This window comes from Eschrichtius robustus, chromosome X (genome assembly GCF_028021215.1).
Source record: "Eschrichtius robustus isolate mEscRob2 chromosome X, mEscRob2.pri, whole genome shotgun sequence".
Classification (NCBI taxonomy): Eukaryota; Metazoa; Chordata; class Mammalia; order Artiodactyla; family Eschrichtiidae; genus Eschrichtius; species Eschrichtius robustus.
Window position 1 is genome coordinate 5510542 of NC_090845.1, and position 20381 is coordinate 5530922.

The 20381-nt window shown below is 44.0% G+C and overlaps 1 protein-coding gene and 1 pseudogene across 4 annotated transcripts in view; one reads left to right on the forward strand and one right to left on the reverse strand.

The window, feature by feature from the left end:
- The window catches only part of STS (steroid sulfatase), a 182944-nt gene that overhangs the window by 37701 nt on the left and 124862 nt on the right, over positions 1–20381 (forward strand). For 3 of the 4 annotated variants that reach the window (XM_068532747.1, XM_068532744.1, XM_068532745.1), the window contains exon 2: positions 12189–12316. The exons of the other annotated variant lie outside the window; for it this stretch is intronic. The gene's annotated coding sequence lies outside the window, so the exon portion shown is untranslated. The remainder of the gene's footprint in view (positions 1–12188; positions 12317–20381) is intronic. 4 annotated transcript variants of the gene reach the window in all.
- LOC137757438 (prefoldin subunit 4 pseudogene) lies at positions 1343–1754 on the reverse strand (annotated as a pseudogene).

The following is a 20381-nucleotide window of genomic DNA, read 5'->3' on the forward strand; positions in this document are numbered from 1 at the left end:
AGTCGCAGCCTCACAGACTCTCATGGGTAGCAGGAAACTTTGCTACCTCTGAAACTCTGAAAAGTCTACACAAACAAGCAAACTAACTAATTGACTGGCCAGCCAATGGGTGTTGACAAATTGGACTCAACTCTCTCCCTTTAATCCTTAGACTTGCCCTAGATTTTAGGCTGCCTCAGTGATCCCTTCTGGCTTCCCAAAGCCACCTTCTTAATCAATACTCTTTATCCCATCAGGTCCCCGTCACAGACTTTCATCTCTACCTCTATCTAACTGGCTTGGCGTCTCCTGGATCTTCTTTCCCAAGGTCACCTTTGACCGTCTTACTGCCAGTTCCAGTATCTTTTCCTTTGCGATGATTTCCGCTTCTGGTTCTTTGCATACCTTTCAGCATGCTCTTTCTGAGCTGCTTTCACTGGTTCTTTTTCCCACCTCTGCCCCTGGAAGTTTCAGTTTACTCACGCTTATGTCTTATGCCCTTTTTTTCTTCTGTTTCCCCTCGGTGGGCAATCTCACCCACAGCCATGGCATCAAATGTCATCCTTAGTCCCGTTTCCTAATCCGCTATCCTGTGCTCTGCTTTCTCCCCTCATTCTAGTATCCAGGGAGACAATACTGGTATCATGAGTGATGGTAGGTACCGTTCCAGATACAAAACCTCTATCCCAGTCCCACCTTTTCTACATACAAGCTGAGCTGGTAAAAACTTCTGTAAATGTCAGTTTCCCCTTCTGTAAAATGGGAAGGAATAGTAGATGATAGATAATTTAGGTTAATATAGATAATACATATTTTACAGTATCAGGATCATAGGTAATATATAGTCACAGTATTAGTATAATGCCTAGCACATTGGTAGCCCTTAGTAATTGATGATGGCGATGATATTTTATTGTCTTTTTCCTGTGACATGAGCTACAAATATTTTCCAAACTAGGCATATGCAAAATTCAACCTTTAGCTTCTCTTTTCCAAATCTCTGTACCTTCAGTACATCTCCTCCATGTTCTAGAAGCATTCATGTCCATCCTCCCATTCCCTTATCCAGTTAGTCATCCATCTGGCTGGCTTAGTTTCTGAAGTACCTCTCTGACCCCATGGCCACCATCTGCCGATGGTGATCTTAGGAGTTTCACTGCAATGCACTATTTGGATGCATCCAATAAGGGGGGCGTTTGGGCACTATAGCCCTTTCTGTGGCGAAAGTTCACAATTTTCTTTCCATCTTCCTATCTTGCTTCTCCACTCACCCTCAAATTCTGTACTTACCTGGTCCTTTGTTCTTTTTCTTAGAAACAGTATTCATGTTTATTAAACACATTTTTAAAGTATTATTAAATGTTTAACTTTCGTGAGCTTCAAGGTTTACTTTTCTTCCCAGTTCTGCATAACTGAACTTGCAAATCTGCCAACTCCCACTGAAATGACTCCACTCTGGATTCTAAGGCGTCAATTTCTTGCAGATTTTTCTTTGCTTCTTCTAACATTTCTCCCGTTTCTTCTTGAGAGTGACTGATGAAAACACAGGGAGACCAATCTGATACGGTATCACTAAGCGGTCATCATCTGCAAGCATGATGTTCTCACAAGCATCTTCGAAGTTTTGGAGTTGTTTCTTTCTTCACTTCTATTTCTTCCTTCAGCTCTGTGATTCTACTTATATTCTGGGCAAATTTTTTTTTTTTCAATCTCCTGTTGCTCCTCAAAGTCACCTTGATGTCTTCTGCACCTGCCCTTTTTATGGTGGCCGCCATCTTGGGTGGTTCTTTGTTCTTTAACTTCATCTCCATTCCATCCAGAATGTTCCTTGAAAGTGGATGTTGTATTGGCACTTTAGAACCATTTCCATGTTTCCTGGCAACTCCCTGACCAATCTAGTCCCAAAGGCACTCACCCTTGGCCCTTTGGCCAATATTCCATTGATACCAAGATTTCACATTGTCCCTGAAGCACTTGAAAGGATTTTATATCCTGGGGTGATCTCCATGGTAAGAGCCAGGATGCCAGGGATGCCTTTTGTACCAAGTGGAAGAAGGTGAGGGTGGAAACCCAGGCAGCACGTTTTTGGAGCAGAGCATAAATGGAAGTTGAAAATCTGTCAACAGATTCCCTTAGAGTGCATCCCTTCCCCACATACCCATGCCCCCCGCAAGTCTGTGTCTTCCTAGGAGTCGGTGAGCCCCAGTTGGAAGACTCGTGACCTGGATTATTGGATTCACCTCCTCCCTGGTCTCATTTTCTGCAAAACTTCATTCGATCAAAATCTACCCATTTTGCCTCTGTGAGAGTAATTTGCTCACAATGTGTTTTGAAAACCTACCTAGTTTGAGTTTGGAAGAAACTCTTGCTTTTGGCCTTCGGATGCTTCCAAAATCTGTTTCCATTTGACTCAGTTGAGCCTCACCTTTCACATCGCCTCCGTAAAACATTCCATTGCAGGGAGGCCGGCTAGTTTTCTGTGGGCATATCACTTAGCTATTTCTGTGTTCAGCTCATTAATAGCCAGTTGCGTTGCTTGCTAAAATGAAATTATTATAGAAATAATAATATTTATGTGTCCCCTAACAAATAGTGTGAACATTAACTTTTCTTTCCGCCTCATCCCGCATTGATTTTACACAGCAGAAACTTTTTTCCTCAGGTCACTGTACTTGGGACAGTTCAGGGACATCTGATAGATCAGAGAGAGATGGAGGGTTATGGTGCAGTAAACACATTCCTTCTGTCGACATAAAACACTGATACAAAATCAGAATGTTCATTATCGTGGGGCATTAGCAAAAAAGTAAAGTTTTGCCCTTTCAGTTTTTTAATACCCACAAGAGCTTCAACGCTGAGAGGCAGTAATTCTGTTCAGTGATGTAGCGCTTTTAAACTGAACTGAACTGGGGGGGAGAACTGTTTTGCTGTCGGCACAAAGAAGGGAATCGCAGCTCCCACCAGCCTCTCCTACCCTGCGTGCTCCCTACGAGTGCCGAGTGCCACAGAGACATCACATGGTTACGGGACCCCAGTTCATCAGTCTTCCTCCGGCTGTTGCCTCTGGTCTTATTCTCTTGAGAGAAAACTTTCTGCTTTCTTGACCGACTTCTCAAGAAGGTCATAGTTAGCTTTCTCAAGTCCTTGACCTCTGGCGTTCTCTCTGTTCACTAGATCTGTCTGAATGGTGTTGTGACCTCTTTGGTTTCTAAAACCAACTGGGGGTGAAACACCAGGAAACGGCATTGTTCACACTTGTTAAAGTCATTTCCTAGCAAGCGCCGGCACCTGATATGAGTTGCCCTCTGCTGCCACGGTTGGCCACATGTCAACGGGTAGGAATATTCACCCTGTGGGGAAGCAAGTGATGCCACGTGGGTAGCCAAAACGGGGTCTGGAAGGAGACCTGGGAGTCTGCTGCAGTGTCAGCTGCCTTCCTGTGTGACCCTTGGGTCAGGCACTCACCTTTCCCGGGGCTCCATCCTCTCACCTGTAGATTGAGGGTCTTTGGATTTTAATTCCTGGACTCTATAGAGTCCGGCCCTTTGGTTTGAGCCAAAACACCCATATTCTGCAGAGTTCCCAGGCTACAATTTGAGATCAAATATCCTGAGCTGTAAAACCAAAACCAGGGGTTAATTTAATGAATGTGACTGCACTTTGAGGTAGGGGGTGGTAATCGAGTATTAGGTCATTTATCAAAGTCTTCCCCTAAGGGAGCTGGCACATTCCATAAATCCCCCCAGCTACCCTAGATTAATAATTTTACACTGAAAGCAAGTAATCATGAATCTGCCTCTAAATCTCGTCTTTAAATCCACGCTCAAAAGTTGACAGACTGTCCTCCTGAGTCAGACGCCACTTATCAGCCTGTATACGGTCAGGCCACTCAGTATGGCTGTTCTCTTGTTCTCTGTATGTCCCCTGCTTGACCAACCCCTGCTTTGCCTACACTCTGCTCACAGGACCGTGCTTGGCCCCTGCCCCTTAGGCCAGAGCTGCCCCACCTGTTAGTTTATTAAAGGGAGACATCTGCCCTCGTGATGATTGTTAACCTGAGGGGCTGTGGGCTGCTAGTTTCCCTGGTAACGGATGAGCCCACCTGATGTTTATCCCCCCTATAAATGGTAGCCTCCTTCTCCCCCGCCGGTTGCGGAGATTGTTGCCATGTCCTGCGTGTTCTCTGCTGTACACAGCGGGGGTGTTGCTCCAGGACCCTTTGCTTCTGACGTATAAGTTTCCCCATCCAGTAAACCATCGGTGCCGCTGTCGCTCTTTCTTCCGTCTCGCAGCTGGGTAGCGACAAAGCTTGCGGGGTGCAGCCCCACAGCCCGTGACCGGCAAGGAAAGCCCAAAGCTGGCGCTTCTCACTCATGGCCTGCTTCTCAGTGCCCTAACTCAAGCCCATCTCTGTAGAGAAAGGCAGCTGTAGCGTCCACTAAGGAACCCTTCATGGTTTAGTTGGCAGGGCCAGTATATCTGCCAACCCAAGGGTGTGGGACTCTATTCCGTGGGCAGACAACAAAACAGAAGTGGTGTTGGCCATCGATGCTTTGAAAATTCTACACACATCAGTTCAATAAGTTATCACGGTTAGCATAAAATGTTAAGATTTTGAAGACTGGTCTGCCAGCTGCCGGGTCCCAAGGTAAAGTGAAGCCCCATTTCACCATGAAGCGGTCATCGTGAAAATGCCAATTAATATGGTGAGGTCATGCCAAGAACGGTTAAGGGTGAGGAATATGAGGGATGCTGTTTGAGGGAACCGTGACCTTCCCTGAGGTGTTGACATAAACACCCCAAGGACGTGTCCTGAGCAAGAACGGGACTCTGCCAAGCCCACTGGAGTGTAAGGATACAGGTGTCTGACCTGTGGCCATCGGCCATTAGTGGAGTGCCCAGCCCACCACCTGACCGTCACCGTCAGACACCTGGCAAAACGCGAGCACACCCGGACATCATGGCACATTCAGCCTGTTTACTGACTTACCGCTGGCCTTGCAAGTCCAAGGCCGTTTTGGGAACCTCGTTGTCATGGCCGAGATGAAGTTTGTTTGTCCTATGAGTTGGTGCTATGTGGATGGCCTTTTAAAAAAAGGTTATAGTTTATACTTTGTTTCTGTTTCCTAAGGCTCTACCCAACTTTTTGTTACAGATTTTCCCCCCACCTAAATCTCACGTGAACGAATGATCATCTTTATATCCTTCATAATTGATCATAGATTCAGTAATTGAAGGGCTTACAGATGATCATAGATTCAATAATTGAAGTGTATACAGTTGATGATAGTCGATAATTAAAGAGTTTACAGATGATCATAGATTCCATAGTTGAAAGGTTTACAGATGATCATAGATTCCATGGTGGAAGGGTTTACAGATGATCACAGATTGCGCAGTTGAAGGGTTTACGGATAATGATCATAGATTCAATAGTTGATGGGTTTACAGATGATGATGATAGATTCAATAGTTGTCAGCATTTTGCCATATAGACTTTATCCATCCAAAATCGATGGCCGTCTTATAGTGTCTTTGATGAAGCAGGTACTCAGCAGTTCCTCCCACAGTGGGTGGCAGAGTCCTTCAGAATCTAGAGGAAGAGAAGCAACGTGAAGCTCGTGTACAGGTGTGTGCTTTAGGTGTTGGCTCAGTGTTAATAATGTGCCCTAAAGTGCCCGGAGCTGGGCTCCCCCTGAACCCCAGAGGATGGATGTTCCTTATCGTGGAGTGACTGTAACTTGCTGCTACCACCAGGCGTCCGTTATAGCTTTTGAACCAATGTATCTGACTAGACTTGGAAATGGAATCTAGCATTAGCTCAGAACTTTGACCCTCCCCCCAGGTCCTTTTACCTGTAACCAGGGGAAATAGTCTTTTCACAAACACAGCCTGTTACAGGTGGGATGGGTAGGAAAGTGCTTTGAACAACAGTGAATGCCTATGGAATGTGTAAGTGTCCTGGGGTTGCTTTACGGATGCTGGTTTAAGACAGGATAGAAATGAGGAAATTTGGGACAACCTGCAGATAGGAGAAAGGTGGGTGAGTTCTGGATCAGCTCTAGCTTTCCTCCATTTCTCCCTCCCTGTATTCTAGGAGGTGGGTACACTGGGGGTACCCATCCATTGTTGGAGAAGGCTGCTTGTTCTGGGTTGAAGAGTGATACCCTCTCCCCACCCCGCTGCTGCCAATCAGTTATTGGCAGAACCTTGGAATGTGACCTAATTTGGAAATAGGGTCACTGAGGATGTACATAGTAAAGATGAGATCCCACAGGAGTCAGGTGGGCCCCTGATCCAGTGCGGCTGTGTCCTTATAAAGAGACTCATAGAGCCTTGCAGAGGGAGAATGATGGGAAGATACATGGTGAGAACTCCACGTGCTGATGCAGGCAGAACTTACAGTGGCGGGTCTACAAGCCCAGGAGCACCAAGGATTGCTGGCAACTGTAGACAAGCTGTATATCTTACTCAATTTGTTTTCACATTTACAGTTTTTATAGAGGTTGATAATTATAATAGTTTCCCACAGCTCTGTATTTCCAGTTTTGTTTTTTTTTTTGGCCACGCCTCGAAGCTTGTGGGATCTTAGTGCCCCCGCCAGGGATCGAACCTGCGCCCTCGGTGGTGGAAGCTCAGAGTCCTAACCACTGGACCACCAAGGACTCCCTCTTCATTTCCAGTTCTGTGTTAAACTTCTGACTTCCCCAAGACTCTTCCTAGTTCCCCAGGAGAAACCTTCAGAACTTGTCGTACAACTAATTTAGGACATAAATGCAGCAAACATAACATTTAGTGAGATCCCCCCTCTGTCTGCTGCTACACACAGCCTTTTGGACAATGGGAAATACAAAGAAGATGTGGCCTCCATGGGGAGAATGGCTCAGTTGATTTAGGGAGAGAACATGTAAATGTCCTCAAAAATGGAGACTCAGGGGCAAAATCGTTCACCCAAGATCGTCCAAGTTATTCAGCAGGAGCCTCCCTGTGTTTGATTCCATAGTTAAAGTTTTTACTAGGATAGCACACAGAATAGGTTATAGGAGATATTAATTGCATCACCAGTACGCGGTTTTGCAAATGGAGATGTTTTCTTTCTGTAGCACATGAGTGAAAATAATTACGTGATCCTGATAGCCTTCCATTTTTTGAAGTATCAGATGACCAACTGACCCTTTGAAAATTACAATATTCTTAGAATATAATGAAGACAGTAACAACCTCCAGAGCAAACCAGAAAATGGCCGGAGTAAAATGAAGACAACACAAATTAAATTTGTTGGCAAATTGGAAACTGTCCCCACCCATGGCAAAAAAAAGACAATTCTGTGGTTGTAATTCTTTCCCCTCATTGGGTCAGCGTTATTCTGTTTAGCTGATTTATGGAATTTGTTTTGTGTCATAAGTTCATACTCGGCCCCATTTCAGGCATAAATGCCACTTGGCAGTTGGACTCAAGTACGAAAAAATCCTAACATTTTCGACTGTGGATTTGAAATCAACCCAGCCTCCCAGCAACATAATTGAGTCTCCACCATGGGAAACAGGGAAATACCACGTGGCTTTTGTTGCTTTGGAAGGGGTTTCTGTGAATTAGGAGTGCAGCTGTCTAATTTGGTCTGATTCCAGATGTCGTTGATATATAGTGACATCTTGGCACTCACTCTGATTAAATTCCCAGGATTTCCACAGTTGAATATCGATACACAATTTCTTATCTGAAGTCCTTGGAGCCAGGACTCCCAAGGACTGGAGCTTGGAATTGAGTTATGCATGCTTTAGAAAGTTAACAAGTGCCTTTTCCATAGCTCATAGGACCCCCTCAGCAGGTGGTGGCAGCACTCTGTAATCAAACGTATTAATATTCCTGCAGAAAAATGTATGACTGTTGCTCCCAGTGGGATACATGAAGACAACTGCTCTGATAGTTACATTGTATTCATATACGGGTAAATTAAATTGTATGAGGATAGACCATCAACACCCTGGGTACTTCCTGTCTCTAAGGAAAGCATGAGATGTAGCCAAGTCAAAATAGGAAGTAGCTGTACACGTACCAGTAACATATGTCCGTGATCTCTGGATGCTCGAGTACCTTTGCGATGGGGTGCTTTAGAGTCAGCATACTTCTCTTATCATGTACTATTTGGCCAAGCGGTGATGGTTAGGGAACAAGGGTCTACAGGGGCCAAATGGCCATGTGAAAATCGACCCTCTCAAAGACTTCTTTTATTACGGTCTGTCTTGTCAATCCAGTGTCCTTTCTGAGTGGTCTCTCTTGTGGAGCGAATTTGCCATAATCTCTGGTTCCTGAGGGCAAGAATTAACAGATCACATATCTTAGCCATATCTGGGTCAGGGGTCGGCCAACAGGTTCTGGATAAGCCCACATACATGGTAAATGTTGTTGGCTTTGCAGATCATATGGTCAGCTGCGCAGTGACGGCAAAAGCAGCCATAGACGGTACATAAATGAACGTGCACGACTGTTTATTTACAAAAACAGGTAGTGGGCTGGTTTGACCAGGGGGTCATAGTTTGCCAACCCCTGTTCTACGTGATTTTTTTTTTTCACTGTAGTTCACAATTCTGTGATCATGACCACCACTGTTAACTTTGCACTTACCAGTATACAACCAACGTAGAGTGGAAGAAAATATTTATCTGCTCTTCATGGAATACAAAACCCCGTGGTCAGAAGGCCTTATTATAGATTTCATATCAAAGAAGAAATAAGTACCTGAAGTGTTACATTTCACAAGAAGTGTGTGAGAGAGCACACTAGAAACTATTATTTTACAGTTTTGTTCTAGCCTGGCTTGTCTACTCTTGGTATGCTGGTTCTTGGACTACTTGGGGAATATTTCTCAGAAAACCCTTCCTGTGTGGCTGATGAATAGGTGATTTGAGTTCACATTTCCATCGTCTTGGCTGTTTTTTCACGACCGTCAACCTAAGCTTGAAGACCTCTCTCCCACAGCTTGTAAGGGTTTCTCTGGGATCATAGCTTAGTGGCAAGATGGGGCTGTTTTCATCTGTGTTATATGTATTTTCAGGACTAAGGTTCGTATCAGCTTTTGTCTTTCATTGAGCCCCAGGAAATAGATCCTGGGACGAGATCTGCAAACCTATGGCAAACCTATCGGTCGAATTTCATCCACTGACCTTTTCATCCTTTTCATCTGTTTACCGTCTTTCTAGACCATCTTCTTCAAGTAAGGGTCCTCCAAGGACCCTTATTATGTCTAATAACCATGCTTCTGGGCTATTGCTAATGACAAATACCTTCCTTCCTTCCTCGCACTGTTACTCACGAGGTGTCTCGACCTCATTTTGATGTTTTCCCAGTGCAGTTGAGCCTAGTGTTTGATGACAGTGCAACATGATACTAGCAAAGACACGATACAGCTGAGGCACGAGGGCTGAGACAGGACGGATGCCTCAAGTCGGTTCAGGTTGGGTTTCGCTGCCAAATAAAAAACAAAATTTACAAAAATCTTTCAGTTTCCAGGGCTTTTGGTGTCTCACAATCAAGGACAAGGAATGGTGGGTTCTAACTCCGCCCTTACACCACTGTTGTGATTCTCAGTGTTGTACAACTAAAACCTCATTTGGAGAGGGGGTGAGAATGATGAAAAAATGACCAAGTAAATGACGGTTGCGACGATTAGATAAACAGTGGGAAGGGTCATGGAACATGCTTATTGTTAACTCACAAACTAAATCAAAATATAGGTTCCTAATAATAAAGCAGACCTAACCCCTTGATCTTCAATTTTCTTGTTCTGTGGCTATAGCTTGGGTTATAAATTTCATCTCCAGAGACTTTTATTTTCACACAACTTATCACAGTCATAGTGGAACTACCACTCATAATTGGCCGTGCATGATTGTTGGAACACACTGGGTGTGACAACCCCCCCCCACCCCTCCAGCCCCATCCACGTTTTTGCCAATCTCTGGCATCACACCCGGTTTAATGATGACCAGACCGATTATCTAATGCAGTTTCTCAACCTTGGTGCTAGCGATGTTTGAGACCAGCTCGTTCTTTGCTGTGCGGGACTGGGTTGGATGCGTGTTTGTGGTTGGCAGTGGGAGAGGCTGCTCTGTGCATCATAAGGTCATTAGCAGCAACCCTGGCCTCTCCCCACTGGATGCCAATAGTATCCACACATTTGCGAGAACGAGAAATGTCTCTAGACATTGTCCAGTGACCCCTGTGGGGCAAAATCGCCCCGGGTGAGAACACGCCAGTTTTATTTTGAAAAGTGTCGTCTGCGCGTGGGCCATTAGACTTTCCTTTGTGTGTTTTCTTCCTGCAGGTATAGTCCCTGGTGGCAATACCACTGTGAGAGACATTGGGACTTAATCCCATTAGACGTGTTTGTTCCTCTTCATAAAGTATCAAATGCGGGTCAAAGGGCTTCCATGCTGATCTCCTAAAACCTATTTCCTGTCAATAAAAGGTGTGCGCACAAGAAAGGAAAACTGCTGATTTGGATCTTCCCTGCCTCGCAAGGGGAGTCACCCAGGTGTTCAAATCCACGTCCTTAACCATCTTAATCTTGCCAGTTAATATCCTGGTGAGAGGGCAGAAGAGGTGACCATGCCCAGAGATTCCTTCATTCCTGAAGACAGAGGCGAAGGGTCAACACTGATGGCAAACCATTCCTTTTTTAAAATTTTTTTTAACTTTTATTAATTTTTATTGGAGTAGAGTTGATTTACAATGTTGTGTTAGTTTCAGGCGGATAGCAAAGTGAATCAGTTATACATATTATATCCATTCTTTTTCAGATTCTTTTCCCATACAGGTCATTACAGAGTATTGAGTAGAGTTCCCTGTGCTGTACAGTAGGTCCTTCTTAGTTATCTATTTTATACATAGTAGTGTGTATATGTCAGTCCCAAACTCCTAATTTATCAGTTCCCCCCGTGTTTCCCCTTTGGTAACCATAGATTTGATTTCGAGATCTGCAAATCTGTTTCTGTTTTGTAAAAACGTTCATTCACTTATATGTGGAATCTAATTTTAAAAATGACACAAATGAACTTTTTTTACACCATTTGTTTTCAGTAGAACCTAAGATGGAAAGCCATGCCCGAAGATTGATGACAGTTTCAAATGCCATCTCTGGGGGGAAAATATTCCTGGGGTACTGATTGAACCCAAGAAATTGTTGCTGGGAGCTGAACTTCAATAAAGCAAGACTTACATTGACAAAAATCTATGGAATAGTAATTTTTCTCTAACGTGGCATTCTCTTGTGAATATTATTTACCAAGTGAGATTATGCTTTCTATTTTAAAAGGATAAACAATAGAGTTACACACTAATAAATTGCTCCAAGGGACATGCTAGTTTTTGTCTAAATGTCAGCAACTTGAAAAAATATGTATATATATTCTTCGGGTTGAAGGGCATTGAGTTGGCTTTTTTTGAGCTCATTTTCAATTCGTGGGTGGGGCTCCATACCAGAGATCGAAAAACTTTTTCTGTAAAGGGCCAGATAGTAAAACATTTTCAGCTTTTCAAGCCAAACAATCTTTGTCGCAACTACTCCACTCGGACTTTGTAATATAGGGGCAAACAGGTAATAAGTAAATGAATGGGTGTTCCAGTATTTTTGGACTTTGCTTGTGGACCCTGAAATATGAATTTCATGGACTTTTCATGTGTCACAAAAATGTTCTTTTTTCAACAGTTTAAAAATGTGAAAAAAAAAAAAAATGTGAAAACATTCTTACTTGGCTTCAAAAACAGATGGGGGCACAGTCCCCTGCCCCGTAGTCTGTGACCCCAGCTCTGTTGGGAAAATATTTAGCGAGAGCTTGCTATGACAAAGAAATAGCCCTGCCCTGTTGACTCTTAGAGCCTGTGGGAAGGACAGATACCAAATAAAAAGAAACCAAATAAATAGACTATTGCAAATAGTGACAACTGCTATCGAGGGGGGAAGAAAAAACAGTGCTAGGATTCATCAACCGTGGGGCAAATGCTTTAGATTGTATAAATCACAGGGGGCTTCTCTGAGGTGGTGGCCACTCAGCTGACACCTGTGGATGAGTAGGAGTTGGGCGGAGCATGGAAAGAAGAAACACGCGGGAGGAGGAATCCCCTAGCCCAGAAAGAGCTCGTTTCATTGAAGTGTTTCAGAATGTGGTTATTCGGTGTCCGATTCTTCTTCTTTTGGATGAATTCACAGGATGAGCCTGGTGCACCCTGTTTCTGTCTGCTGAGAGGCACTCACCATCCCCATTCCTGCTCACGGTGGTCTCGGTAACATAAGATCTGGAAGACAGTCGCCCAAGACCGTCTGAAATTGTTGTCACTGTTAGTACAAGAAACGTGTGGACGGGTACTTTGGCTCTGGAAATATCACGGCCTATTCACAAGACGCTCTCCTTGCCCTGACCGCGTGCATCTTCTGCGTCCTGTGGGTATTTGGTGCCCTTTATAACGGTGTTTCAGGACATTACCATATTGCAGGGGTGACATCAATTTGGAGCTGCCCCAGCTCTCCTTTTCCTTCAGACATGACTTCTCAACAAAAGGTCACTTTGTTAAAGGGGAGGAGGAATGGGGACAAACATTTTTTCCTGGAGAAGAGCTGCCCTGGGCCCATGAGGGCGTGTACACTAGTCAGCAGCGATAATCAGCGTGTCTCAGAGAATTTAGGGGTGGAGTTTTCTAAATGTGTGTTGGCCTCGTCACCCAAGGCACAGCACAAGCTTTCTTCCTGCAGGAAGAGCACCTGCCCCTGGTTCAGGTGAGTGTGTGTGTGGGGGGGGGGGGGGATATTGATGGGGACAGGGTGAAGGAAGCAGCTTTCACAGACCTGGCAGGTGACAGTCCCTGCTATACACCCTCCTCTCAGACAGAGGCTGCATCTTGATGATACTCTGTCATTATGATGTCAAGGGGGCACTGCGGGGCATTCAGTGTCCCCCCCCCCACCACCACCAGCAGCATGCTCGGAGGAATGGGCACGGAAATGCTGTCAGACAAGATATGGTTCGCGTTGGTACGCAAAGGCTCCCAGAGGTGGAACCGTGCGTAGTCAGGGAGACCCAGGCTTTGGATCCCAGCTCCCCACCTGCTGGTCTCGTTCTCAGGAAGCGGATTAACCTTCCTGCGCCCGGGTTTCCTCTGTACAATGGAGATGCACAGGACAGGTTCCCAGGGCGGTTATGAAAAGTAAAGGATGCCCTTTGTTTGGGAGAAGTAGGATAAGTACCTGGATGGTCCTGCCAGCCAAGGTGATGGGGTGCAGACAGATGTAACCATCTTCACAATGCAGCTTGGGACTCGGGGGTTACCGACGGCAGCCCTTCTCCCGCCGCAGGGCGGTTTTGCCCTCCAGGGGGAGGTTGGCAAATTCTGGAGGCATTTTGGGTCTCGTAACTTTGGAGGAGCTTGGCTCCTGGCATCCAGGGGGTGGAAGCCAGGGATGCTGTTCAACCATCCCGCAATACACAGACAGCACAAAACCGAGTGTTACCCTAGCCTCAAGTGTCACGAGTGCCACGTGGAGAAACCCTGACCCGTACAACAAGAGATTTAACTTAATCTTCTCTTTCTTCTTAGAGTATTCAATGGTCTTTTACTTTGAGGGAATAGAGTTAGAATACATATTAAGGAGAGGAAAAAGACAATCACCTTTTAGGATTTTTTTTTTTTTCTGTTAAATTTAAACCCAGCAGCACAGGGTTCTCATCCTGGAGCAAACATCCACAGCGGCTTAGAGCCGTGGCTTGTGTCCACTGTTAACGCTGAGCAGCTTAAGAGATTCATTTTCTATTGTGATTTCTATAATTTGTTCTTCAAAAGGATCGTGTGTTCAGAAACAAACTTATGGGGGTTTTAAAGAATATTTTCTAAAGTTCTTGTTAATGCAGGAGCTGGCTTTGATTTGTGACCCAGCTTTCAAAGCCTTAAGCACCTGCTAAGTAGAGTCTTATTTTTATTCCTCTGCAAGACAACTGTGTATTGCAGGGAAATGCTTCGAGTAATATATTTTTGGGGTTGTTTTAGTCTAGAGGGAGATTGACATTCTTTGGACCCAGCTAGAAGAGCTCAGGAAAAAATGGACAGAGTCAATAGCTAATTAAAAGGAGGGCGGCTGAAAAAGAGTCATGATTCATTCATGATAAATTAATACAGCATGCATTATCCTTTTTTAACAGTCGATGCAAAGGGAGAGTCTTTCAGTGGGGACTAAAATATCTATTCCTAAATGCCTGATAACAATATCCATTGTATCTTACCAGCATACAGGCGCCCTCACAGGGTATTTTAATGTACTTCACCATCTGGAGTTTGGGGTTCTTATATATAAAACTTTCCCTTTCCTTAAGTGGATGAAGACTTTAATGATAATCAAGGAAATACTTTGATCTTGTCTCTGGTATTTCTAATTCGTTCCCATCCAAAAAAAAAAAAAAAAAAGGTTTAGGGATGTTAAAGGTTTCTTATGAACTAAAAAAAGAAAACAGGAGGAAACCTGCTTTTTATGAGATGCCATTTTCTTTGATGGGACCTGCCAGCAGTCTGTTCCTCACTCTACTCAAATATCTACTAGGATAGTCAGTCATTTTTTTTAATCCTTTGATGATGATAAAAATGTTCCTCAAGTGGACTGCAAATCCTTAATTAAGAATATTTTATGGCAGCAAATTTACCCATGATAATAAGCACATCTGGGGGTCAAGGTAATCCCAACCAAAAAAGTTATAGTGACTATTTTGTGTGTCTCAGAGAAAATGACGGAGAGAAGTTTCGTTAAGAAGTAAATTGGGACATAAAACAGAGCAATCTGCGGGCTGTACTCTTAACCAAGAGACCCCCAATGCTGTCACGTACCTCTTCCTAGGAGGTAACGAGAAGGGCACCAAAAAACCGGTATAATATCCCTGCCAGAAAGGTTCAACCTGAATCTGTACACGAGGAAATAGACAAATCCAGAACGTACTGCATTGTCTAAGACACTTGAACCTGGATTCTTCCCCCAAAAGTCAGCGTCATGCAAAACCAAGAAAGGTTGGGAGTGAAGGAATGGTTCCAGATTTCATAAGACCAAGAAACATAAGGGTATCTGGATCTCGATTGGATCCTGGATTGGAAAAAAGACCCAGGTGGTACAATTATTTGGGGACTGTGTAGGAGGTTTGTTGATGGAATCAGTGTTACTCTTCATCGTTTCCATGGTAGCGAGGTAGGGGGAAAACTATCCTTACTCTAGGAGACCCAGGCCAAACTACTTAGGGGGTGAAGCGCCATCCTGTATGCAGCTCCCTCTGAAACGTCGTGATACACAAATACGAGTACATGCCTTGTTCTTTTAAAATCTTCTGATGTAGAAAAAATGTATGATAGTATGCCTAGGTACCTCTGTGTGTATACACACATGTGTACACATAGAGACAGAAAGTAAGCAAGCAAGTGTGGCAACATGTCAACAGTTAGCCAACCCAAGTGAAGGAGTATACCTGGGTTTGTTTTTATTCTTTCGACTATTTTGTAAGGTTGAGTAGTTTCCAAAAAACGTTTTTTGGGAGAAATACGTATGAAGTGTTATTTTGCTTCTCCTGTTTGAAGAGGTGGCTTAGTTCCATTGATTTTTGTCTTTAAAATTTTGTACAGGGCCAGTCACTAGAGGTATATGTTGTGTGTCCCTGCCTCCAGGGAGCCTCTGCTGACCACGGGGCCCTCCACGTTCTGGTGCCCTTTTGGTGGATCGCCCTACGGTGTGGCTGTAGGTTGTGCGCGGCACAGTGTCATCCCCGTGGCTCTAAAGATGACGAATCCATCTCTTTGTACGCGCTAGTTACACAGTAACTGTGGAGGCTGTCGTCTTGCCTTTCCATGTAGCTTCTTTACATACCGCTGAGCACACGGTAGGTTCTTGCCAAGCGGTGCATTCAGAGTGTGTCCGTGACAGTTCCCCATGCCCCCTTCCAAACCTTCCCAGCTCCTGCTGTCTCTGACCTGAGGACAGGCTTCACATGACAGCGGGCTCCGCCCTGAATACAGGTGAGGGAGTCGTGTCGGGATTTATGGGGAGAGGGTTCTGGTACCTTGCCTTCTGTGTTTGTCTTCGCGTGATTTCCCGCAGCACGGTTAACTCCGGCGCTGTGGGTCTGTGGATCTTCGCGGGAGTGCCAGACTCACAAAGCCCATTGGCGTCCTCCCTGGCAAGTGCCACCTGCCTTCAGAATTGAGAGCAATGCTTTTGTTCAGCGTTTTGAAAGAGGGCATGTGAAAAAAGAGACAAATATCACTTCTTTGTGGCATCTAAAGAAATGATACAGACAGACTTATTTACAAAACAGAAATGGACTCGCAGGCATAGAAAACAAACGTATGGTTACCAGAGGGGAAGGGGTTGGGGGAGGGATAAATTAGGAGGTTGGGATGAACAGATACACACTACTACATATAAAATAGGTAAACAACAAGGACCTGCTGTAGAACACAAGGAACTATATTCAATATCTTGCACTAACCTGTAATGGAAAAGAATCTGAAGAAGAATATATATAATGTATCACTGAATCACTTTGCTGTACACTTGAAACTCACACAGCATTGTAAATCAACTATACCTCAATATAAAAAAAAAAAAAGAAAGATAACGTGTGAAAAGACTCAAGGAACAAGGCGTTCCATTTATAAGAAGACATTACAGACACAATGCAGCCAAATGCTTAGTTTGCCACCTGGACGTCCATTCCAGGGAAGACATTGAGAATGTTCAACCCGATATTCAGTGCTTGGCAAACCGTTCCTGTTGGAACCCCGAGGGCTCTGCTGGCTGCTCCTGGGAACCTCCTTGGGCCCCGGGGTGTGGGGAGTGGTCTCAGTTTGTTCCACCCACTTGTAGCAGACCCATGCTGATAGTCATCTCTAGTGGACCTTCTTATGGACAGAGGATCTGTAAGTAAAAACAGTGGCCCCTGATTTCCCCACCTGTCCTGTCTTCGACAGCAGTGAGGCTGGAGCCTGTTCAGTTATTTACATAAAGACGAGCGAGGTCTGTCCGTGGCCTCCCTTGTGTCATACCCACGCTTTCTTTAGCGGCACTGCTGTCGAGCCACAAGGATTCACAACAACAAAAAGCCTCATGGATTGTCTGGGAAGAGATTGCATTGATAACGCGAAGCTGTCGAATGTAAAAACCCCAAAGGCCCCTTGCATCGGCTTCTTTGCTGTCTCTTGTTTCTCCAGCTGGATGTGGCACACCTTGGGCTAAGCCGGCTTCATCTCCCATGTGTGCAACACACTGGCCTCCGGTGATCGGTCTGCATCTATCAAGGCCTTTCCCACCACCGGGGGCCAGAGGCACCTTCTCAACACCCAGGTCTGATCCTGCCTCTGGCCCTACTAGAGCTCTCCAACGGCTTTCCATCGGAAGGAAGGTGGAATTCCAGAACCACGGCTGGAAAGGCCTCTATTATAGGGCTCCTAGCACCCTCCGTGTCCCTCAGACCCTTCTTGCACCTGCCTCACCCTTGCTTTGTTTTCTTCCTCCTCTGGGCCTCCACGCAAGCCAGCCTCTCCTTGCACTGGGCCTCCAGCTAGTAAGGCCCACACCGTGCTCCACACGCTCTGGTCCCGTTGACAGTTTCATACCATTGTGGATGTATTCTCTGTCCAGTATTGATCTGAATCCTGTCTGTTTTTGCAGATGGTTTGTAAGCTCTATGAGTACAGGAAACATACGACTCTCCCTACGGTAGCCCAGCAATGCAGGGTGCCTTGTAGATGTTTAGTAAATAATTGTTGAATACATGAATGAAAAAAATGGTTCCTCTGCTATATTAATACTGATATTAAATGATATTCTTTGGATTTCAGTCACCCAAGAAAGTTACATGCAAAAAAAAAGCCTTTCTGATGTGATTTGGCTTCTAACTTACACAATGTAAAAAATGATCTTTATCTCTTCTGTGGGATTTCTCAGTCTTCCTCTTGGCCAAAAGTGATGAAATCTCATACCTGTTAAAGATTGTCTCCCACTCCCCGACCTGGGATTCCGGAGAGGAGCAAAAGTATCTGATTCCTGGCATAAGCAAGTACTTTTTTCTGTATAGACTGAAACAAAATTTTAAACCAAGGTACAGGAATTTCCTGCCATATTCCACTGCATGTATTTTACCCATCTTACTGACAATCATTGAAGTGTAGCAGTTCCAATATTTATACTGCATGTCAGGTGCCCTGTTTATTTTGATTTTTTTTCCTATATGAAGCTCATGTTAAACTTTCCATTTTAGGGGTGAGTTGTATGGAAAGATAGTCTACTGTATTGTTTCAAGTATAAAATACGATCTTATTTGAAGTCAATCAGGAAATAATCTACACAACAGCTTATAATTCTTTGTGTTTCTGTATACAGTGTTGGAAGGCAGTCATAAAATGTCTGTAGTTAGATTTTTATAATTTTAGGAGTACAATCTTTGAATTTTAAAATTATAATCAATTGCTGATGAGTGGTTGGTATACTACTGCTTTAACCTACACCATTGTACTTCTTTGTATCTCTGTACTGCCTTAAGTATATCTCTATGTTGCTTTAAACTATACTACTTTATTTCTCTCTTTGTATTAAAATCAACTCTGGGTTTGAAGACCTAATGGAGATTTACCAATTTATGTTTTCCTAATCCCCTGCTTTCATGACTTGAAATCTAGGTTCTTTCCTTGAATTTGAAAGTTTTGTTAACTGTACATTAGTCTCTAGTTGTTTGGTTTTTTGCAGTTTGTTTCCATAGCCTGAGGGGGTTTGCTGAGTTGCTTTGAATTGTGTAACATTTCATACCAGATGAACGCAGAGCTAGTTGTTTCTAGTTATGTTTCAAGTTTATTTATTGCTACAGTCTAATATTCAGGGTGGGGTTGATCAAATGCATAGCTAATGTACATTTACAGTAATGAGTAGATGTCATTTCCTTACTTAATTACTTGCGGGTTTTGCTTTTTAAAATAAGCATCAGCCAAAAAACATCGACTCCAGAATAAATTTATCTTTCAAGGACAATTCTATTTGTTAGAAATAGGAAATTGCCTAATAACGTCCTCACTTTTGGAGACATTATCATACAAATCCAGAAGATAAGTTTGTTAAGCACATTTAATAATACTGAACATCATACTGGTAACTAAAAGTAATTTTGGTTTCCTATTCAGAAAGCACACATTTGAAGTGTTAGAGAACTTTGTAACGTTCCGTGATTTTAAAAAAACTACTGGTCTTTAGTTTATTTCAGATATTATTGTAAGTCATCTTCATTAGCAATGTGAAGAATTGGTTTAGTCCCCATTCTCTAGTTTCCTTCTCAATAATTTGAAAATATCATTTAAGTACTATTTTTTTGCTGTAACTCTTTCATAATATTGGAAAGCATTCAGTAGCTAAGATGTAATTCCCTTCAGAAAATTTTGTATCGGGCTTGTAGGAAACTTTGAAATTCTACACAGTAACCTTAGACTCTGAAATCTCGAATCACCTTACAGTGTCTATGACATAAAAAAAGAAGGCTGCAGCTCTCCAAACCTTATTAGTGTAATTACTCTCGTGACAGTTTTATTTCGAGAGGCAGAAGGAGTGGGATGGGACCAGGCTGCATCCTAAAAGCAGTGAAGTGAGTTTCCAGCTTCCTCTGTGGTCTTTGGGCATTTGTTGGGTCAAGTGGGAAAGGATGGGTGAGGGACAGAGGGAGGAGACATGATGCATTTGGGGTGTTTATCTAGTGATGAGAATGAGCCTCCTACAACAAAGTGGATGCCTAGTGCCGTGGTTCACACCTTTCCCCAGCTCTGAGTCTGGGAGTGGGAGCTTCCCTGGGTTCACACCCGCCACGAACTCAAGTCCCAGTAATCGTGCTGCCCATCACACACACTCACCCACAGCACAGCCCCTCTTGGACTCTCATTTTCCAACCATTTTGCCCCTTTTCCCCTCATCCCCCCCTAAGCCGCCCCACCGTGGAAGCTGTCATTCGACATGTAGTTTGCAGTCGTTTCTGCTTCAGCAACCTTGTGGATTCCGTGTTGAGAATGTTCTCCAAGGGGCATGTTTGCGGTGAAATGATGCGTCAACAGCGAAGATACTCCTTTAAGAATGTTCTCAACATGAAAACCCAAACCCGCTTTGTGTTTTTTCTTAGCCTCTCTCTTTCTCTCTCTCTCACGCACACCCAGGCTTTTTTCTTTCTTTTTTTTTTTTTTTGCAGAGTTAGAGTTAAATGTGTCACTGTGATCACTACAAAGAAAAGCCATCAGGTTCTTTCCCTGTAGGAACAATTTCACTTGACATCCTGTCTCCTTTCTGGCTGTGCTCTGGGAAGGATGGATGTCCTCTTATCATATCCATACTCCTCTTCCCACTGCATGCTTC